Source organism: Malaclemys terrapin, chromosome 11, assembly GCF_027887155.1.
Source record: "Malaclemys terrapin pileata isolate rMalTer1 chromosome 11, rMalTer1.hap1, whole genome shotgun sequence".
In the NCBI taxonomy this organism is placed as follows: domain Eukaryota; kingdom Metazoa; phylum Chordata; order Testudines; family Emydidae; genus Malaclemys; species Malaclemys terrapin.
In genome coordinates this window covers 31,843,626-31,867,922 of record NC_071515.1, presented here as the reverse complement: position 1 = coordinate 31,867,922, position 24,297 = coordinate 31,843,626, and positions in this window count along the sequence as shown.

The following is a 24,297-nucleotide window of genomic DNA, read 5'->3' as shown; positions in this document are numbered from 1 at the left end:
CTGTTTAGGGCCAGTAAAGAATAGAGACCACTGTACATTATTTTTATTTTTGAGTCTGCAAAAAAAACCTACATAAATAAATTACAATGATTTGGGCATGTATATGTGCATATTTATTTGTTTTTCCTGGAGTTAATTAAGTATTTTAGGAAAAATTCTCAGAACGGCCACCAGCAACAGTTGGTGGTCGTACTCTGAGGTCACCAAAAATATGTAATGAGAACCCCTGACCTAGGGCATGGGCTGAAAAGTCCTGGGGAGAAGAGTTGAACTGCCCTTTATGTTCTTCTTTATGTTCTTATTGGTCATATGTCACACCAGTAAAATTCACCGATGTCAACCAGGCAAACAAACAACTTTGATACTGTTTGTATTACTTTCTCTAGTATTGACTTTCTGACATTGTGATAATTCCATCAGTATGCAAAACTCCAGAGAAAAGGGAAAATTTTGATTATGCGGGGACAAGTTCTTATTCAAACACAGATGCCTTTTTAGTAGCAGGAATGCAGAAAATTAATTCAAAATCAAATCAAAAGGGTTTGTACTCCATAACAGTCTTTTAATTTCCCTTTCCCCCACAAAAAATATGCCAGCTAAGTGATTGCTTAGCATATATATTCAACGGAGAGTCAAATTCTCTTGTCTATAACCCGTAATAAAACCCCATGCACTAGGACCCAATGTTCATTGTCTTGACATGAAGAGCTAAGCAACTTTTCAATAACTAGAGTAGTCTTACTGGCTGTATCGTATTAGTAGGATAAGTACACAGACACATTTCCGATCAGTGAAGAAGAGGGGAACTGCAGCATAAGTCGGGTCTCACACCATTGATATTTTTCAGAAGCTGTATGGGAATGGATGGTGAGAGAAAAGACTAAAAATATTTAAAATAGCACAGTGTTGACACATCAGAGCTAAATTGATCTGAAAACAAACTGTAAAGGCCTATTACTTCTTCAAGAGGTATTAAGCTTACAGTAGGTTAGTTTATATGTAGGGCCAAATTCTGACTTCTGTTACACTAGTGTAAATCCAGAGTAACACCAATGACTTCACGGGGTTCCTTCAGATTTACATCAGTGGGAGATCAGAATCCAATACTAGAGGGTGGATAAATGTAGGAGCTTGGTCCTGAAGTGCAGGAGGGATGGGCACACCTGCTGAGTTGTGCAGACATGGCCGTGGAATGCACTGGTTACAAGAGGTAGTTAAAAGTATGCCATCCTCAGCATACTGATTCAGCAATTGTGGCCACTGCCCCTTTTAACTAGCTGCAGGGTACCCAAGAGTTGTCATATTGGAAGGGACATAGATGGAAGTGTCTCTCTTGGATTGGTGCTGAGCCTTCCTCACATCATGGAAAGGAGCTGTCAGCCATTTCCAACTGTCATTGGTATTGCTGCAAGGACAAGCACAAGAAAAAAAGGCAGCCCTTTGAGACTTACTCATGCAGAATCCTCACAGACCCATACAACTGCTGCAACTCACGGGCTGGCTCTCTCTCCACTTACAGCAGTTAGATTGGAGAGGGGGAAAAACACCCATCATCTGATCAAATCGCTCTCACAAGCAACTGGCAGGAGGACAGGAGTCTAATTCCTGAAATTTTCTTTCCCTGGCAGCTTCAGGGCCTTGCAAATCATAAAGCCAGCCCTGAAATAACTGATAATTTATGTGGTGAATTGAAAACTGTAAAAACTACAAGCGGTCACTTTAATGTGTAAGGTGTTTCTTGGTCCTGCTTGCAGGCTAGGGGCTCTGTAGGGAAGCAAGCAATCAGTCAGTCAGTATTCAGTGAGCCAGCCTAGAGCAAGATGGGGTAAATTGTGCCTTTCTGTTTTAGGGAGCAGCCCGCTTTGTCTTTCTCTTTTGAGGGGTTTGTGTGTGTTATTGTTATGAATACTGAGAAATAAAGTAGTGTTACACCGTAGTCTTTCAGCAAGAGTATTTTATGTTTTTAATCTAACTTCTCTGTGTGTATACTGTGAACATTATAGTTTGAAGCAATAGTGACAGTCTTACTTCCTATATTTCAATCTGACTCTTCTGATAAGCAAATTTTATTAGCAGAAATAGTGAAGTGACAAGCTTTGGTAACTATTCATTTTAAATGCTGGTCCTCTTTGCAATAGCCAGATTCTATGAGAAAATAACTTAGTGGATGTTAGATGAGGGGAATAAATAAAGTTTTTTTAATATATCCATGATAGTATTTATATCATATTGTGTGCAAAAGTAATACCCCATAGACATAATACAGATTGAACTATCTCCACTATTCCCTCCTTTATTTACAGTGGCAATGTTGTTGGAAGCAGTACAACAGCAGGAAGTAGACATGTCCAAATTATATCCCTCTCCAGGCAGCTGAGAACACAACTGTCGGCTTCCAGAGTAAACTGCATTTTAGAATCATTTCATGCAAAGATTGCCACAAGAAACTGTCACAGCTGTGCTGAGAAAAAAGCAAATACATCACTCCCAGTGTACATTGTGCTCAGGATAGAGATAACAGACAAATTAAAGGATGCACCTACAATAGTTAACATCCAAATGTCATACTATGCTTTGCTTTCATTTTTTATCTGTTATGATAAAAGCCCCTCCAGGGGCAAAAAAATTTAACCATGCCTTTGACTTTATGCAGTTTCCAAATTACTTGAAATAAATGGTCTGTCTCTAATAGGCTGTAATACTCCCACAACAGGTCAGAAATCATCCTTGTATGAGTTGGAATTCCAGGAAGACACTGCCAGTGAAGAATATGAACAAGGAAAATACAGATGAAAGTAAGACACCAGGCAGAAATGGCACAAGGAACTGGGAATGAGCAAACCAAAATTAACATACAAGATTAACTGGATGGAAACTTTTCCCATACCTTAGCCCAGCAGTTCTCAAACTGTTGGTCAGGATCCCAAAGTGGGTCGTGACCTCATTTTAATGGGGTCACCACGGCTAGCATTAGACTTGCTGGAGCTCAGGTACGACGCTTGAGCCCACCTCCTGGGGCTGAAGCCAAAGCACAGCCAAAGCCCAAGGGCTTCAGCCCTGAGCAGGGGGGCTCAAGCTTCGGCTTCAGCCCTGGGTGGCGGGGCTCAGGTTACAGGTCCCCCTGCCCAGCACTGAAGCTACTGGGCTTTGACTTTGGCCCCCCATTGAGGGGGGCTGGACTTGGGCTTTGGCTTTGCCCTCCCCACCGCCGTGGGCGGCAGGGCTCGGGTGGCCTCAGGCTTCAGTTCCCCCTCCTGAGGTCATGTAGTAATTTTTGTTGTCAGAAGGGGGTTGTGGTGCAATGAAGTTTGAGAACTCCTGACTTAGCCATAGCATTTCTGAGGTTCAGGAATTGTTTCTGAAATCCCTCCATGTTCTACTCCCTTCCCCCACCCCCCATCCCCACCTTCAGGCCCAACGCCTCACAACACTTACTTCTTGTGCAGGTCATCTTCAGGAGCAGCCAGGTAGCCAACTATCAATTCCCCCACACACAGAGAGGTTAGGTGGCCCAACGCAAGCCTTTTGCTGCAATGTGGCCTTCAGGGGTTTCAGAATCACATGGTGAGGTGTGGGTACCACAGAAACCACAAAATCCAGTTCAGCTGTATGTCAGCAGTTGAAGTAGAACCCTCCTCCACTGGACCGCTGCCACTGTTGTTACCACCAAAGGAGATGGGGAGGGGGAGGGGAGAGTGTCTAGGTTCTCACCCTACCTCCACCTTGTCCCAAGCCTATAGAACAAGTTTAGTATCCATAGAAGTGATTCTCTATCTCATTCTCCTCTCTGTGGCCATGCTCCCTTCTCTGAGGGGAGAACTACTTTTATTTTTCCCTCTCTGTCTCCTCATTCTTACTCTGCCACTCTGGCAAAGACGACTCGATTTACCACTTAGAATGGGAGTAGAATCCAGGCTGCATGGCCTGTATTCTTGTGCTTCCTGACAAAACATGGAGTGAAAAACTGGGTCTGATTTTCAAAAAGGGAGGGATCGTTTCATGGCTACTAGCAGTTTGTGCAATACTGGGGCCAAATCTAGCCCTTCTTTTCAGAAAGCACCTTCCCAGACTTTATCTTAAAAAAAGTTAGGGAAGTATCTAAAATAAACTCAGCTATTCTGGTTCTAGGGGAAAGGAGAGAGAGGGGAGAGAGAAATTGGGGTTTAATGATTAAAGGGGCTTTAGATATATAAAAACAATTATCTCTGTCCTTTTTACATGTCCCTGCAGTGTTGGAAATCCAAATGCAACAATGTGGCCAAGGTATGTGAACCAGCAAATGAAACTGACTAGAAATAGAAAGACAGATCCTCAGCTGGTGTATAACAGGGAAGCTCCATTGACCATTACACCAGACACAGATCTGGCCCAGAAAGTGAAACCGTTTCATTTAGTTTTAGTGTCCAAGCTGAAGAACAAGTAAAATAGGAAATCAGCAGCAAAAACGGAGACAAGTCAATTAGATTTTGAAAAGAATTTCTGTTGTAGTCATCTGAGATTTTTTTTCAATATGTGATTTATATCTTGACAGTTTCCTTTTAAATATTATATTGTAGAATCGTTTTTTAAATGACCTAGATTTCTATGTAATCACATTTTTAAAAGTCAATTATTTTGCTGCAGGTTTAATTTAATCAAACCCATTTTAACAAGGTTGAAAACAAGAACACCATTCCACTTTTGATCAGCTGTTTACAGTGAAATATCACAAGAAAAAGAGAAGCCCAGTCTATAAATAGTTATTGCATCTTGATTTTTTTTCAGTGTAGCATGCTTGGTGTATTTCCCAGTAGACAACTTAATGAAAATCCAAGCAAGATTAATTGTTTAAAACCCTTTTTATGTTACAGAGCCGCATTTTAATTAGAAGAAATATAGGAACAATACGCCACAGAAACCTATTTACAGGTAGATGACTAAAACAGTTCAAAGTTTTTACATTTTAGAACTATTTTTTGTTGTTCTCATTTACTGTTCTTCATCAAAAATGGCACTTGTTCTATAATTCCAAATAGCCTGAAGATGGTATAAATGCTTGAGCTGATGCTTAAAAAGTGGTTTAATGATTGGCAAACAGAATCAGGGGGCAGATAGTATTTCAATATCCCACAGTAACTGTAAGTTTATTGAACCATTTATAACTGACAGTACTTTAGCTCTGTAAATTGTACAGTCACATTCTATTTTTTTTTTAAACAGCACATGTGAAGAATTAATTGTTCATTAGCATTTTACCAATCTTTCTAATCAACGTGTCTACTTTTATATCCAAGGCCGATAACATTCACTATCCCTGCAGTTATCCTGGGGATATCCCCAAGATATCCCTTCTATCCAATTAAAGAGTGAGAGCGCACACTACACATCCTTTGGGACATGCAATAGCTGATGTATGCATTGCTTGTGAGACAAGGGTAGCAAACGTGTGTCCTTCCAATGTGAATGGTCGATTAGAGCTGGGTGACATTTTCAGACTAATAGTTTTGGGTCAACTGAAACTATTTGAAAATTTGACACAAATTTGCTGAACAGTTTCAGCCAAAAAAATAATAATACTTTCATGCTAAATTCACAAACCAGGGAGGTGGCAACAGGAGCAAGTGTGGGTTGGTCTACACTACAGGGTGGGGGATCAATCTAAGTTACACAACTTAAGCTACGTGAATAATGTAGCTGAAGTCAATGTACTTAGATCTACTTACTGCAGTGTCTTCACTGTGGTGTGTCGACAGGAGATGTTCTCCTGTCGATTCCCCTTGCACTTCTCATTGAGCTGGAGTACCGGAGTAGAAGCTAGAGTGATCGGCAGTCGATTTATTGCGTCTATACTAGACATGATAAATCAACCCCTGCTGGATCGATCACTGCCTGTCGATCCGTCCTGTAGTGTAGACAAGTCCTGAGAATGACATTGTGGTTAGGGGACTCACCTGGGAGGGAGAGACCCAAATTCAGATCTTCTTTTAAATATGCCTGAAAACAAAACACTGCATTTCATTTGACCTGAAATAAACTTTTTCAAGTCACCAAAAAAAAAAAAAAAATAAGTTTTCAGACAGTTTGACCTAAACCTATATTTGTATTATTATTGTTTTTCAGCACAGCCAGTGAATTGAAAAAGCAGCTATTCACCCAGCTCTGTTGTTGACTCAAGTGCATTTTGGCTAGGTTTCTATTGCTTATATAAAGGTAAGGCAGTGCTCCTGCTCTTTCACAATATTAGCATGACTAGGGAATGGTGGCAGACACTCCAGAGTTATTACAACAGTGTTTTGCTTGTAAGCCTGATTTTGCCTCCCACTCAAATCCACAAAAATTCAAATATTTATCACTGGTAAAAACAATAAAATGCAATGTAATGGAGTTTCCTACCTGAGATCTAGTGCATAAGGCCAAAGTTTAGTTGATTTAAAGTCTAGTTTCAAAAGTTATCAGGCTATGGTAGGCCAGCTCTAGCCTACCAACTATCAACTTGTTGAAAGCACCACACATCAGGCAGAGGAGTAGGTGGTGGATGGGGAATAGGGTTGCTCACTCCCTGAGTCTCCTGCATGATGTGAGGTGAACAACATGGAAGGAATGTCCCCTGGATCCACTGTCTCCTCTCACCAAGGCCTGACTCCCGATGACTTCCTGTTGACCTTAAGATATCTGCAGTGAGGCAACTGATGGCCTTGGGAGCCTACAGTGTCACTGCACTGCTACTACCAAAGCCTCCTGCTCTGTAGTAGCCTCTTATTTCCCTACACATGCCTATTGGAGGTGTTTTAGGCTGTTGGATGTACGTAGTGGCAGCTCCCCTGAAAACTTTCCATTGGGCCTTCTACACCTCTCCCTGCTCACTCTGAACTGCAGTGGAATGGAATCCCATGGCATGCAGCACTTGGGACATCTCCCTTGCAGCCTAATCTCAGCAGCTCTGCTGTAAGTAGGGCCCTCCATGTGATGGAGAAGTAGCACTTGGCTAATAGGGAAGCAGTTTTGGTACCTTATAAGTTAGGTAAGGAGGCAAAGCCGTGCTCTTTAAGGAATATATTCTTTTGTTATTGTTTTAGCAAGCTCCCATATACTATATGATGGAGAAACTTTCTAGTCTAGAAGTGAGCTGCTTGCCATCAGAGCATAAAAATGAAACCGTTAATAGATGTAAAAGTCATTCTAGAGGGGAGTGGGGAACAAAATTGTGTCATTATTAAACAAGGCTGAGTTTCAATGCCTTCCTTTTAATAGTTCATTATGCTTGTTTTATTGCTCTCATTCTATAAGAAAGCATAAAATACATTTTTCAATTGTGTCATTTGCCAAATGGTAAGCTGCAGGAACCAAAAAAGTCATTTGAGAGGCAGACATGCAATTGTATTAGCTGAATCTCTGACTTGTTTCAAGTATATTAACAATATGAAAAGGCTGCTGCAAGGTTAGATGAACATGCACAATACAAATCAAAGCCCTTGATTTTTTTCTACTTGCTATTGGCACAGACCCCAAGCAACAAAAGAAAAAACAATTGTAAAATGTAATATGAAAAGTTACATTTGCTGAATGATCTCTGGAGCAAATGTGTCCTGGAAAGAAAGGATTAAGTTAAACAGGATGCTTTTTTCATAATGCAATCAGAGTAAAACAAAAAATAAATCACATTGACATGATATTAATATAACAAACTGATACAAAATCTCTGTATTGTGGTGTGAATCTTGTGTCAATGGTTCTCAATTTTTTATATTATCATCCAGAAAAAGTTCTTAGCATCTCAATATAACACCTGCTACGCAGCAACCTGACTGGTTACATGAAAAATCCTGAAATCCTCATCAGTTTTCACTTAGTCATTGCTCAGGAAAGCTACTGTCTCATCAGCTAATTTATTGATTTTACAGAAAAGAAAGAAACACCTGACAGAGAAAGCTGCTTGTTAATAGACTTCACTTACTATGAGGCACAGGCATACAGAGGGGCTGAGCTTAGGGTTCAGATGAGACTTTTTAGGATGGTAGGCCCACCTGTTGTTTCAGTTGTGTGTGCTTCACCATTGTGCAGGAAGCAGCTGCACTGATCGACTTTGATTTCAATGGGAATTTGCCTGAGTTAGGATTTAGGCCCAGATCCCCAAAGATATTTAGGTGCCATTGAAGTCAATTGGAGCGAGGTGCCTAAATACCTCTGAGGATCTGGCCCTTCCTAGAAACTGATAATTACTTCAGATTTTGGCCTGTAGATGTACTCATGAAAATGATCAGAGATGCAGTGGGAGTTTTGTTAGAGTATACACTGAAGAAGAACTCACACCACTGGTGAGCTGCAGAGCGCATCCAGACTGCCAGCCAGAGGAGAAGCCCACACAAGTGAAACAAACATTCCTAGAACATTTCTATTATGCATGCAACAGTCTCCAAGCAGAGCCCCCTTGTATGCCAGGATCCAAGGATCTTTTGATGCCAACTGGAGGAGTGCACAGGAATACTTAAGGGTTACAGAGATCCTATGGGTCTGGCATATCTACCTACTAATCCAGCAAAGAATGCCATGTCAGTCATAATAACTTTGAGATGTATGCACAGAAAATATGTGAAGAGTTATACATATATACTAAAAATTATGTTCTCTCGTCTGTGAGTTAAGGGAAGTCACTAAAACATGATCCACCTACTCTTGTCAGGTGTGGGGGAAGGCATGCTGATCTCTCTCTGGCTGGTCATGTGCAAATTACATATTGTATGGTTCACAAGGAGTGTCCATTTACAGTCTGAGCAAACTGCAGAGGCTGGAAGAAAAAAACAAAAACCGCAGGAGTTATCCTGTTAAAGAGTAAGACAATGAACTTTTGAAACTATATCAGATACAGATGAACCCCCCCAGCTGTTATTTCAATCTCTGAGAACAAGTCATCTGCAGGCTTGATCTTGTGAGAAGGGATCTTAGCCAAACTGGTTGAAAACACTGGGGAAAGGACTTAGGTTATGCTACCTTCTGGAAGACAGGGGAATGCCTTGCTAGTTAAGTTTAGGCTCTAGGAAGCGTGTTATGATTCTGTTTTTATATGTAACCATTTGTTTCCAATTCCATTCTCTATCACTTGAATCTCTGTCCTTTGAAAATAAACTTGTTCTAGTTTTCACTTTAAAATATATCTAAGTGCTGCATGTTAAGTTGAGTGGTGATCCTGAGTTGAATCTTACAAGCTGGTATGTACTATTCCTTTGAGAACAGAAGATCTAAGAGAGTTCTGTGAATGTTCAGTGGAACAAGAGCTGAGCATTCCACAGGGATACCCAGAGGCCTTGGGGCTTGGTGTGTATCGCTAACGTGTGTAGAGACACCAAGGCCTGCGAAGGCCTGGAAGGTAGCATTTGTGTTGCCAGAGCCTGATGGTTTCAGGCAGGTGATGGGGAGGCGCCTCACAACCCTGGGTAGCATCACATACGCCTATGTCCAGTTGTGTAACTGCACAGAATATAATGAAAGAGGGAGACAAACAGGATTATGAAGAATTTACTTTTTTGGTGTTAGACTGAATGCCAAATACTAGATAATAGTTTTCATCAAAGACTGAATGTGAACATTCAGGGAAGACAACATTATGTTGTAAAGCAATGTTAAATTTGTCATAGGATTGTTTAAAAATGTATATGCAATTTAAAATACATTTCTAGCATACAGTATTGTGATAAGCAGTATAGAGCCTTTGGGACCGCAAAGAATGGGGAGACCTTGCAATCATGGTATCCCTTTGTGCCAACTTCCCTAATGAATAGGGGAAGCAACATGTGGGAATTGAGGGGATTCCTCTGGACCCTAACGAGAGGAAGATAGGATGGCTGCATTTAATTTTCAAAAATATATATAATGAGGGCAGCAGTTTAAGAAGGTTATTATGGCTTAGAGTAGATTATTCTCCATTTCTTGATGAGGTACTACAAATGCATCTACCTTAATTAATATGCTTTCTAGATAAACCCTTTTTGAATAAATACCCCGAAACAAAAAAGGGCCTTTATGAAGGGACTTTACTTTCTGTTGGGTTTCTGAAGTAAATAGCTAAGCATCTTTCCCATAAAAAGCTGTTTTTCTTCCGTACAAGACATCTCTCTTGTTTATTGGAAGCTCACCAACAAGAATCTGCAACAACTCCTAGCTAGTTAATCTCTTTTAGAAGGACATTAAATCTAAGCTATATTTTCAAATTGCTTAGTACTGTCTGTGTGCAATTTGATTAACTTGCTTTATGACTAAACAAAGATACAAAGAGTCCTGCTGTGCATATACAACTAAAAAATAAGAACCATGCTCAACCCTTGATCTTTGTATAAAGCTCCCATAGAAGGAACCAGGAGTTGTGTGTGCAAAATGGTAAGCATATAAGGAACTCCAAGATGAAGTCTCCTTTTTCTTTCTTATAGTCTCCTCTGCACAAATTTAAAATTGATGACTCTTGAGAAATGTCCAATGACCTGGTTATTTGAATGCTGAAAGCCCACTTGTGCTCTGAAACATGCTACATGACAAGCCACATAGCACTGTGACACTCAATAATGATCTATGAAAATAACATCTGACTGCTGATCTAGCAATGTAAAATGTGGATATGTGTTTGACAAATTCTCACAGATGTTTTGTCATATCCCATCTTCCCCATAAAAAAGACCTTTTGAAAGTATACAAAGAAAGAATATATATGAATTCACTGTCATTGTCAGTGGATGGGAAGGAAGGCAGGGTTTGCCTTTACTCTTTGTAGAACAGAGAGAAACTTGACACCAAAGCCCACAGATTCCAGGGGGATGGTTAGAGGAATAGGGCTAACTGCATAGTCAAGGTCCTGTGCATCTGCAACCAGATGCTCTACTTCCTAGCAGCATAAAGCCTGTGGGGTCAGACTGACAACGCTTCCCCTGCCAGCAGATGGTTCTGAAGCACTATGTCAAGGTGGGTCCCAGCATTGAAGGGGCTCAGTGCAGCCACTGGCTATGTTAACTTTTGGGCAGATTTACCATGATGTACATCCACACAACCTCACCCTCCCCAACATGCTCCCACACACAGACTCCTGGACCCACAGAAAATTGTCTTTAGGTCTGAGTCCAGAGGGAGAGACATTGCTGTGAAAGGGGCAATTCACTGCTTCTTTTTGTGTGAGTTGGGGGAAAATCAGCATGTCAAGATGTGATGGGTTGTCACCCCTGGGGTGCAGTCGGGGAGCTGTGGGAACCGTGGTGCTCCTCTAAGACACACAGCTGGGTTGGGGGGGACAGCCAGCCTCACCCAAACCCTGTTATCACCCAACACAACAGCAGGTGGCACCACTCACCCAAACTGGGCAACCTGAGTGCAAACAGCAGACACCAGCTAGTTTCCCAGCTCCCCACGCATGCACCCTCCTCTGGAGTATAAACCCCAAATTATACTGTTTTGCACTGCACAGGGATCTCTACAGTGTAAGCTCATTAATATGTCTACCCCTCCCTCAATGTGGAGAGAAATATACACAATACACTTGTGTTAAACCAAGCTGAGATTTTCCCCAGACACTTCAGTCAAAGGAACAGTGGTTTAGATTAAAACATAAAACAAGTTTATTAACTACATGTAACGGGGTCATCAACAACCTCTCATGAATGCCCCTTCTCTCTGGCCGATATACCTTCAATCACAGTCTTTTGGGGGGGCGGCACCCACTCTCACAGGTAGAGTGGTTGGTTGCATGTAATCCTGCTTTTGGTTTTAGTTCTTATATCAGGATGGCACCTGCCTCTCACGAGCATTCCCTGGGCTGATGGTTCTCTTGGCGGGTCTTCAGCGACTCAGCCTTCTGGCCAAGCCGCATACACTGTTCCCCGCTTACGGGGTATACAGTCCAAGTTCTTATCATGGACCTGGTGTGGGGCCATAGCTCTAAGGCTTCTCCCAGAGGCACTGCTTTCTTCAACCATCCAGTCGGGGCCCATCTCAGTACCTGTAGCTGGTGGCGTTTTAGCAGGCCTCCCTGGGCTCAGTCTTCAACCAGACCAGCGGGACCCAGCTTGGTACCCTCACTGGCCTGGCCAGGTTCTGGGCTCAGTCCCCCTGGGCTTCAGCCTGCCCGCACTGACCTTTTGCTGATCCTGCTGCTCTTCCGGCCAGCCAGGCACCCAGTTTTCAGCAGCCTTCCCTGAGCTTCAGTCCTGTCTGCAGTGAGCGCTCCACCGTGAGCTGTCCATGGTACTGCTGGTCTTCCAGCCACCCAGTCCTCGAGCTCTACACAACTGACTTCTCTGCTCTGGCCCTTCTGGCCCCAGATTGGCTGCTCCATCAGCCCCTCTGATTGGCCACTCCTCTGCAGCCACTCTAGGCTTCATGGAGGACTTCTCTCTGCTCTATTCCGAGGAAGGGTGATGCAGGGCCATGAGCAGGGGGCCTCCAGACCTAGTCCACTCTGCCACGCTACAAAAGATAGATTGTAAGTGATTATAAGTGACAGCAAGCGGATTACATACTAAATAAACAAAACTGCAAACTAAGTCTAAGATACAAGAAAGATTGGATCTGAGCAATTTCTCACCGTGACTGATGATACAGGCTTGCAGATTCTCAAGACACAAGCTGCACTTGCTTTTCAACTTGGGCTCCCCATCCCTGTTCCAAGTCCTTTTCCTTAGGAGCTTCTATTAGGTGTTGAGTTGTGGGAGAGTGAAGAACAGATGATGTCACTCCCTACCTTCTATAGCTTTTCCATATGGCGGGAATGCTTTGTCCCAAAAACAGTTCCTAGCCCAGTTTGTGGAAAAATACAGGTACTCAAAATGGAGTCCAGAGTCATGTGGTCTGGTCAGATGCCCTTGCAGAGTCATAACAGCCATTACTTACAGGCTGTCTGGAGCTTTCTCAGGAAGGCTCACCAGGTGTGGGAAGAGTTTCTCCTCAGGCCTATTGTTTTTCCTAATGGCCCATTCTCCTAAATAGGCCCTTCCCCACCAGTTGTCTAGGCTGGAAGCATTTTGCCTAGTGGGTGTCACCCAGGTGTAACTACATTTGAAATACAGATACACAGTCAATATTCATAACTTTAGATACAAAAATGATATATGCATACAATTAGGATAATTATATTCAGCAAATCATAACTTTTCCAATGACACCTGACATGACTCATCTTGTACAAATTATATCATAATCATACAATTATTAAGAATATGGGGTGCAGTGTCATACAAGGGTCCACCCTATGCTCTCACATGCATCCTAATGGAATGCTATCCCCAAGGGCCTGATGTAGGAATCACTTGATGAAATTCTGAGGAGGGCCGACCAGATGATCCTAATGACTCCTTCTGGCCTTAAAAATCTATGTCTCCGTAAACTATTGTTGCTGTTTTTTGAATAGCAACACACATTACCTCTGTGTATATTGCAGATTATGGTAAAGAATTCAAGCTAGGTAATTACTGAAGTAGTAGTAGCATGAATCTACCTCATGGAGCTCAATGGTGGGATTTTCTATTTCTAAGGGCCCAGTTGAAACCCTGGTGAAGTCAAAGCTTCTAATTTATTTTCTTTACATTAAATGGTGTGTGTGATTCACTGTGGGCTTGATCCAATGTCCTTTGAAGTCAAGGAAAGGTTCCAGTTGAGTTTAGTGTATGTTGGATCAGGTCCTTTATTAGGAGTGCCCTGTCCCAACATGTCCTCAAAATGTGTGCATAGAGACATGAATGTGTGTGCATATATAGTTCCATAGAGTTCTATGTCAAGAATATCACTAATCTGCTATTATTAATTAAAGGAGTATTTTTGTATTTTAAAAAAAGTCTAACTTGAAGAAGCTAATTAAAATATATCATTGAGTCAGAACCAAGGTGTTTTGGGACTAAAACAGCATCTAGATTAGATAAACACATGTAAATAATTTTCCCCCAAAATATTGACTTCCTGTTGATGTAATTCCTAATTCAAATATCAACAAAAGCAAAAGCAAAAACGCAGCAGTACGAGCGAGAGTTAGCTTGGTAAGGGGAATGAGTGCTGGGATTTACTTATTTCTATATTTTAAACCTGTCATGCTTTAAAATTATATTTTAATCTTGATATTTAAAAATAATTATGTTGGGAGGGAGAATTTCCACACACTCTGCTGTCAGTATCCACTGGTTGATGTGATTTGCCTTGGTGGGGAGTTCTTCTTTTCACAACGTAAGTCTGAAATTGCTATTCACTTTGACAAACCTGCTCCTGATTGCACTCCAGATCATGACATTGGTATGAGAAATGTGCAGAATGAAAATAAGGGCTGAGCTCTCCAACATATGTTGTTTAGCTCAAAGAGATGAAGTCAGACCCCCTCAATATTAGCTGATGTGTTCTAGACAATATTATGAGGAAATTAAAGTCTATAAGTATTGGCTGATGGAGGTGAATTATGATCAGGAGGTAGCTGTCTGAACCGGAGATGCTGATTAATTACCTAGTAATAATTTTCTATTAAGACAGCTAGGTCCACATGTGCTCAGCAAAAGCAGGAGTACTAGACAATAAATTGTGTAAGTACAATTCAGACTACACAGTATTTGTGGCCATAGCCTTAGTAATAAATTATATTAATTTAAAAAAAAGATATTTTAAAAAGCAATGATCAAAGTAACTGAAGTGAGCAGGACATGCTAGATGCTGTATGAACATATGAGGACATAGTCCCTGTCCCAAAGAGTTTGCTATCTAATATTTCAAATATCTAGAGATCTTTCATATGGCATAGCTAAAGGCATATGAAATTGACAGCCCCTGAGTGCATACCTGGAACCAAATTTTGTTCTCATGTATATCCTGCATGTAGTGAAGTAGACTGGTCTCTCTCTAGTACAGAGGGGGTTAACTCCTCCTGCCCCACCCCCTCTGCAAGAAGTGCAGAGGCAGGACAGGACAGGAAGTATAAAAGCAGTGCCTTGCAACTCAGTTGAGGCTGGACCAGGGAAGAAGGCAGATGTTTCTCTCAGTGATCAGGGCTCTCAGCTAAGCCTGTGACTGGTAGCGAGGAGAAAAGGCAAGCCACTATCCCAGGAGCTGAAAGACCCTGAGGAGAGAGTAAAGGAAGGGCTCCTGATTGTGAGACTGATTGCCAGGTCCCAGCAATGGTGGAACAGTGCCACCACGAGCTGATAGGAAGTAGCCCACGGGAACAAGACTTTGGTCATGTTGTGCTGCTGGAAGGTTACGCAGCAACAGCATGTTTTTCTGCTGACCCTGTGGGGTGATTGCCCATCACTTCTAGGGCCCTAGGCTGTGACCTGGTGGAGCAGCGTGGGCCTGGGTTCCCAACTCTGCACATGGGGTTCAGTGTGTCCTAGCCTTTAGGCCAGAAGGCCGACAATATTGACTGTTTATTTGCTTGGCCCTTGTCCAGGAGGCCTGAGCCATACACTGTTTGTGTTCACCCCAGCCAGGCGGCCTGGGCTACTGGCTGATTAGTTGCTTCTTAATCTTCCTCTGGAGGTTTGAACTGCTATGTGTGTGATTGCCCAGCCGTTAAGCCAGGCCTCATGACAAAATGTCTGGTGGGCATACTGATTCTCCAATGCCACCAGAGGGGGTGCCCTGGCCATGAAAGGTAGGAAGCTTACACTGCACAACTCCATTGAAGTGAATGAGCTTTCATGGAACATAAGCGATGGCAGAATCTGGCCTTGGGTCTGATGCTCAAGGTATTAATACTGACAATTAGTGACAGAACTTAATTCAAAGTGGACTTTAAGTTTCTCTATGTAGTTTATGACCTCCACATTAAAATACTTTTCAGTCCTACAACAGGACAATTCTCATGCATATCTCCTCTCTTTCTCTCCCCCCTACACACTTAGTCTCCTAGTCATAGATTCATAGATTCTAGGACTGGAAGGGACCTCGAGAGGTCATCGAGTCCAGTCCCCTACCCGCATGGCAGGACCAAATACTGTCTAGTCAACTGAGTAGTAACCATCCTGTTAGGGCTAGATCTTAAGTGGATAGGTCCCTGAAGGATTCATTAACAATTAGAGAAATGGAGTACAGCACTGAAAAATGTGAATTGTCACAAGTACTTTATAAGAGTTATTCAGCATGTTGTAGCTCCTTCAGGAAATAACCCTGTTTTTAAATTCCACTGCAGTTTTCTCCATCTAAACAGTTAGGGGTTTTTTAGTATTTTTTTAACAGAAGAGTTGCAATGTAAATCTTTTGATCTTAGAGAGGGTTTTCGCCATATTTTTTCTTTTAATGGTAACCCTGATAGTATATTTAAAATCCCGAAACTTCATGATGACATGCTCCATACCCCCCAAATAACAAGGATGGTAAAATGTTGGCTTTAAATCTCTGTTCCCAATGTTATCTAGGTTCTAAAGTCCAGACATGCTCTAGCACTTTATGGGGATGATGGTCATGTGGTTAATGGACTGGCCGCCAACTCAAAATAGCTGGGTTCAGTTGTTGGCTCAACTACAGACCTCCTATGTGACCTAATTTAAATAATTTACCCCATCTATGTCTCCATTCCTAAGTTATTGCCTGTATCTTGTATTTTTCTCTTACCTTTTGTCTGTCTAGAATTTAAGTTCTTCAGGGCAGGGACAGTCTCCCACCAGGTTTATACAGTGCCTTATAAAATGGGCCCCTGTGTCTGAGGCTTCTAAATGCAACTGTTGACCAAACAGCATGTCCTATGTGGGTGGCACGCCAACACACTTGGGCTGGCAAGTGTAGATTTACACCAGTGGCTCTCAATCTTTCCAGATTATGCATCCTGTGTCTTGCATACCTCAAGTTTCACCTCACTTAAATTATCTGCTTACAAAATCAGGCATAAAAATACAAAAGTGTCACAGCACACTATTACTGAAAAATTGCTTGCTTTCTCATTTTTACCAAATAATTATAAAATAAATCAATTAGAATATAAATATTGTACTTTCATTTCAGTGTATAGTATATAGAGCAGTATAAGCGAGTCATTGTCGGTATGAAATTTTAGTTTCTACTGACTTCTCTAGTGCTTTTTATCTAGCTGTAGTGGGTTGGTGGTCATCCCCCTCCCTTCAGCTCAGAGAGAGGCCATTCCACCTCACTGACTTGGAGTTAAGTGGGTGTGTGGCCTGAGCATGGAATGCAGGGCTGGAAGTGTAATGTTTCATTCACTGAACTGTTTAATTTGTTTCTTGCAGAGAACGTTGGCATGAACTGCTTGAACTATTTTGAAGCAAGATTTCTAAACAGATACAAAATGAATACTACCGCAAGTAGTAGTAGGTCCCACCACTTGGTATCGAGGCAGGACGAGGGTGAGGAAGTGAAACATGTGGTGCACGAGTGTGTAAAGTTGTTCCCTTGGTGCGGTTTGGAAGCAAACTGGCTGCAGGGTGCACAGCTGGCTCGGGTTATGGAAGGGAGGGAACCAGGGGGCTAACAGGACAGGAGCCCAATGAAAAAGTCCAGAAGGCCTGGGGCCAACAGGGAACACCCTCTCAAAGGACCCACTCAAGAAAAACCCGAGAGGTGAGCAATAAGGCTTCTCCCACCTCCTAGAGTACATTCAGGGGAGTCTGAAAGGTGGAGAACCACAGGCACTGACCGAGTACTCGGGGATCCACCCAGTCCCCCTGGTTGTAGTACAGGCTCTACATGGCTAAAACCATAAACTAGTTAAAAAGAACAAAGTCAAATAGTACTGTAAAATAAAATTAAAGCCTCTTCTGATCCAACAATATAAAAAGAGAATTCAGAGTTGTGATTAAAAATCCTTGTCCTTGATTTATCCTTTTGTGTCTTGCAGACACCACAGATTGGTGTGCAGCATTACATACCATATTGGCTAAACTATTTCTGTGATCTTTCCTTCCCATTTTTCTTCTTTCACATTTTCATTTCTCTCCAGGCTACTTACCAATTTTTTCTCTCTCTTTTTTTGTTTTCAATGAGGTGCCCAATGTCATATATTGATTAACATCTGGCAGTCAGCACATCATGACTACACTGGTCAGCAGAAAACAGTCAATGAATCTCTTCTTGGTCTGAATCCCAGATTTTCAAATATGATAGTGTCTCACAGACCTAATGTATTAGAAGTTGGGGAATACAGGAAAAGTAATCTCTTTCAAAAGATTAAAGGTAGAAAAAAAATCTTGGCTAGCAATTTCAGGTTGTTCTGTACATTCCTACATCTTCTAATTCTGATTTTCTCCTCTTTTCCTTCTTTAATCCCCTTGTGCACTTCTTTTCAATTTCATTTCTCCCACCTTGTTTTCTTAAAAACCCAGCCCTCGTCCTTTTTGAAAACAAAAGCAAAACTCCTATTGACTAAGGAGCAGGCCCTACTAAAGTTAAGATAGTAAAACATTTCCCCTCTCTCAGCCTCTTCAAGGTCCCTTACCAACTAAATCTCTGATCCTGCAAATACTCACATGTGTGTAACTTCATGGACATGAATTCAATGGGACTGCTAGTGTGTTTAAAATTAAGCGGGCACATAAGAGTTAGCGATATTGCAGCCTTACTCTCAGGAGTGTGCATGTATGTATTGGAGGACAGGAGGGTCTGGACTTGGAGGCTGGTATAGCCTTACTTTCTTTTCCCTTCGATGCCTCACAGTACGTTATTTCAATCATATGACTTTGCACAATTTAATCTGATTGTTGTATTAGTCACTGTACAGAAAAATATGGTCTAGGCCTCAAAGAGCACACAAACTAATGAAACAAGACTGTAACAGGCAATATGAAAGTGGGGGAAGGAGGACAAGAGTAGTATTAATAAAAAGTTACATGCGTTATCCACATGCATGGTCTCATGGTTCTGAATAACGTGACTGTGTTTTTTTTCTTCTAGAAATGAATAAAATTTTCCTGACTGTCCTTCAACCTACCATTTAACCAACCTACTACCCACCATTAGTTCAGAGTGTTATAGCCAAAAAGCCAAAAGTCATTATGGAGAGGAGGTAGTTAGAATTGGAACTAGCTTCTATTATACAGCTCGATGAAGTTCCCTCTAACTTCTGGGAAATTTGCATGAAAATTGCCATGTTTACTCATGAAGACAAAGGGGCATGTTTCTGAAACCCCGAAGAAAATTAATTATACTTTTTTTGAGTTACAGGTGGTCATTTTAAAGAAATTACCTAAATTTGAAATTCCAACTGGACTAATTATGTCTAACTATATATTATGTATAAACTATGTCTCTCTAGTTCAAAAACCACATTGTCAAAACCACATAGGTCCTTCAATCTTTCCACGGTGTTAAATCTCCTCAAAATCTCATGCACTGGCTCTCCTTGAAGAAATTACAGTCAGGTTAAGCAAAGTTAATGGTTAATGATCTTTTGTTCTGAATAGTTTGGGGGCCAATATGGGAGGCAGGATTATCTTGTGATTAAGAGAAGCCCAGGTAGAGTAAGGCTTTTTGTTTATTATGAAGTATAAAGCTGTACAAAGCCCAAACCAGGCAGAGAATGTTCTGTATCTAATAACCCAACAGAGAAAATAAAAAGGCAAAGTTGGGAAGAGAGGGCCCTATCAGGCCAGCAGTTGGGAGGGAGAACTCGAGTAAGCGTGGTGACCTTATGACAGGCTCCTTATGACAGTACAACCACAACACAAAAATAAATAACTATGTGTGGCTTGTAAAACACTGCAAGGGGAAATTTTCATTAAAAAACAAAACAACAAAAGCAAACAACCTTCTATTGCACTTACTGCTGAGTAGTCATATTTCAGTGGTAAGTAATACCTACGGCACATAAGAATTCAAAATCAGGTTGAGCACATCACCCAAAAACCTAAGAAAACCAATCAGCAATACGATAGGAAAACCACTGATTTTGCACCCAAATGAAAGAGTAGGTACAGCATTACACACATCTATGGCCTTGTCTACACTAAAGGGAAAAGTCGATCTAAGCTATGCAATTTGAGTTATGTGAATAGCGTCACTTAAATCACTGTAGCTTAGATCTACTTACTGCAGGGTCTACACTACACGATGTCAATGGGAGATGCTCTCCTTACTCATCTCGATCAGGTGAAGTACGGGAGTCGATGGTAGAGCGATCGGCGGTCAATTTAGCAGGTCTTCACTAGACCTGCTAAATCGACTGCTGTTGCGTTGATCACCACAGCGTCTATCCTCCGATAAGTGTAGATAAGCCCTATATTGGTGTCCCATACCCTTCCTATGGAAAGAAGGCTTTGGAGTCAAAATTAATGTTTGTGTAGTGCTGTGTCCACCTTACCACTTGATTCATTAAAAACACATGAATTTCCATAGCGCAATCAGATATTTCCCCAAAACCTTTTTCCCTTTACAAAAATTCTACTCTGTAGAGGTGGAAATAATGAGATTCAAATATAATTTACTCCCCCACATTGCACTATTCCTTTTTCTCCTTGTAGGAAGTAACAAGGTAAAGATGTCAGGTTGTCAATGATTTTTCTCCCTCAAGCAGATCCTGCCCCTTGACAGATTTCTGAGGCATTAAGTTAGTAATTTTGAGGCTTCTGCCACTCTCCTGCCCCCACCCCCTCAGACCGTGACATACTTTAAGACTGCTGATAAACAATCAAGGTTACTTTGTCATGAGTATAGCTTCCCTTTGACTTATCCTTGATTCTAAGAGACTGTGTGCATTTTTATCCGTTTGTGATTAAGATCCTATGCGAACAGCTAGAAATCTTTAAATGTACACATCTATCTCTATATAACACTGTCCTCGGGAGCCAAAAAATCTTACCACGTTATATCGAACTTGCTTTGATCCACCAGAGTGCGCAGCCCTCCCCCACCCCCCGAGCACTGCTTTACCACGTTATATCCGAATTTGTAGAGGTGTACCAATAAAATATTGCCATTCCATATATTGTTTGCTTGTTAGTCTACCTGAGTCAGGGAAGTCAATGTGCTAACAAGCCAATTATAGGATAATAGAATAAGTTTATTGCTAGTATTGCTGACTCCTTTTCTTCCCTCCTTATGTTTCTAGGTGTGCAGCAAAGAGGTCAGCATTTCAGTAGCTTTTCCTTCAGTCCATTCTTCATCATCCCACTTCTCATCTCAAAGACCTTCAGGGAATCTAGGTTTAGAGTTATCTGACGTTCATCAATGAAGATATAAAAAATAATCACTTTCATTACCTTTCAAGCTGTTAGCTAAACCTCACCTGCTTATTCTACATTACAAAATCTACAGCAATAAAATGATAGACACCCATTTATTTCAGCTGACGTTTGCTCTTAAGTTTTTAAAAGGGTTGCACGTTCTCTCTTGCAGAAAGAGAGCTCCATGGAGAATTGGAAAAAGAAAAATGACTCCTCATTTATCTTCCTTGGGCTCCAAAGGCCAACAAGAGACACAGCTCTAAACACAGGATGGCAACACTAAAATGTAATACTTGTCCCAGAGGTGGCTCTGACTGACTCTGCAATAAAGAAGTTAACACCTGAAACAAGTTCTAGAATTGCTTAAATAGTACATAAATGTATCCTCCAAACATTTGTGATGGGCAAAAGGATGTAGTCTAAAATCTTGCACCAGTGGCCAGGAACAAGCATTAGCTATGGTTGAAACTGACTTTCTGTTATAATTCCCCATCCTCGGATCTTTCCAAAACATTCACTTTTGGGGCTAACATTTTCCAAAATAGGTCTCTGTCTGCAGATGAATGTTTTGGGGAAAATTGGAGCAAAATCCCATTTGCTGCTTTTGAATTATGTAGAAAAATTGTTTTCACTCAATGTTACAATTGCTGCACGTATCTTTTTAAAGGGATATTTCAAAGCTGCTGAAGCCTGAACCTAATAAAGTGGCAGAAGAGCCCAGGATGCACTTTGAATAAGTACATGTCTGCCTTGGTATTGTACAAAATTCCCCCTCCCTGCCCACTGCTGTGCTATATCTTGCTTACTTTAAATGAACTGAAAAAGGTTTTATTACTTTTAAAGATAAACTTGCATCACTGTGCTGGCATGGGAAAAGGCTTCCAAACTAATTTGTGGGTAGCGGAAGGATTTGCCTCCTCTGATTAGATTCTTTAAACTGGATGTGGCGTTAGAAATTTGTACTACCCATTTGTTAAGTTCTTGGGATTGAGTGATCAAGCCGCAGGTTGTGATCACTTGTAAATCAGTCAAAATAAAGGGAGGTCACTTGTCATGCAGTGAACTGATACACACATTACAGTGCAATTAATAATGACCAATTCCTTTTATGGAGTCAGTCCTGAATTCTTTGCACAATGAAAAGTCTTATTGCCTTAAGTGGGAGTTTTATGTATCCAAGGATTTCAGGATCAGGCCCTAACTGTTTAATATAAAATAGAGCTAAGTCTCTACAAGAATTCAGAAAGTTGCAGTAGGTGTCCCCATCAATGAATATTTAACATTAAAAATGCCATATACTATGTACAGAAATGGCAAAACAAAATGATAGCTGGATAAGAAATGCAGATAAAGACAATTGTATAAGTGCAGAAAGTAAGCAGATCTGAAATTCCCAGAAATGGCAAACAGTTCAAAAAGTAGCTGCATATAAACTGAATGACCCAGGTCCAGAAGAGCTGTCACCACTACAAAACAGATAGCAATAATAAAATCTGTTCAGAAATCTCAGGCAGCTTCCTGGAATTAATCCAGCCTTGCCTTCTCTTTGCTGGAAGAGCTATGTCTTTACAGGTCATTGGCTCACATGCAACAGTTGTATCCCACCTGTTTAAGCATCTACCTGCATATTTCAGTACATAACGTGCCTTGAAAATTCTGACCTCAGAGTTCTGCCAGTCAGCAAAGTTTCCCATCCACTCCTGGATAAGATTTTTCCTAGAAAACAAAGCACCTTTTTATTTAGGGTCTGAGGCCAGTTACTCTTTCCCAGTCAAACTATAGTGAGCAACAGATGCCAACAAGGTCAAGTATAGGTAAAACTTCTCTGCCACAACTATTTGGGACAGAATCTTTCCTGTTGGCTTTGACTTCCCACCTTCTTACCCGGGCAAGGTCAAAAGGTTGTATACTTCTCCTGCGTTAATTGGTAGGCCAACAAGGACTATCTATCAAGCTCACCCAACTTCCTAAGCCTACTTGTCATGTATACAACCATGTAGTAACCACAGCAGTGAAGTGTGTTAAGTGATGGATTCTCCAAGATTGGATGTCTTTCTAAAAAGTCCTATGCTCGATCAATGAGAAGTTATGGGCTTGATACAGGAATTACTAGGTGAAGTAAAACAGCTTGTGTTATGTAGGGTGTCATATTATAGGATAATGGTCCTATCTGGACTTAAAATCAATTAATTTATCAATCTATTTTCAAGGAATGTTGTGGGTTGCTTTTGGCCTGCATTCTTGTTCGGAACCCCAAAGTGCTTCTATCTTCTATTCCAATTACCAAAGGTATTTTATGGAATCAGTTCAGCAAACATTCACAGTCTTTGATATGTCCTTGGTAAATCAAAGTACATCAATAAAACAAAACATCCAATAAAAGAAAACTATCTATCTTCTAATAAAACAACACTTTGAGAAACTGTCAAAGCCCACAATAATTTTTATTTTCATATTAAAACTTATAGAACATACAAAGAATTAATCACTAGAAGAAATTTCCATTTCCATTGCTAGTGGAATATTTGCATACACTTGTAAGCAGGGCCTGAACGAATGCTTCCCTGACCGCTAGCTGGGATGGGGAGAGACTCTGGGTGTGGTTATGTAAATACAGTTTGCTCTTGCTTTGCTTAGATATTCAGCAGCTGGAGTGGTGTTTTGCTCATTGTAATCAACTTGGCTGATGGTGGGTCACAAATTACATTAGTACTAGGTAGAGGGGTAGTGAAATGGCATTATCAATGTAATTATTGTGGGAATGCAGGGAAGCAGGACTGTGTTTAACCTGTTCCAAATGGCACCCTTAGCAGGGAGGACCTCATTGAGCCAGGAGTTCGACTGCCAAAGCCTTGTGAAGGTAAGGGCAGGGCCCTCCCCTCTCTAGACTGGCTTAGCCCGTTCTTCCCCACTTTTCAAAGAACAGAGCTAAGTAGGCTTTATTAGGAGCCTCTTTTGTTATTTTAATTGCTCAATCAGAGCTGAAACCAGTTGTGGTAGGATTGTGTTTCTGCCCTGCCAGGTAAGAGCTAAAATCACTGAGAGCTGAAATCACTTGGGATAGGGCAGTGTTTCTGGCCAGCCTGCAAAAGAGCTAACAATCACTGAGAAACTGATGTGCAGAGGTCACAGCAGAGAGGCAGATGGTGACTGACAGCTGACAAATGAGTGACCAGTAGGCCGGTGGCAGAGAGGCATGACGAGT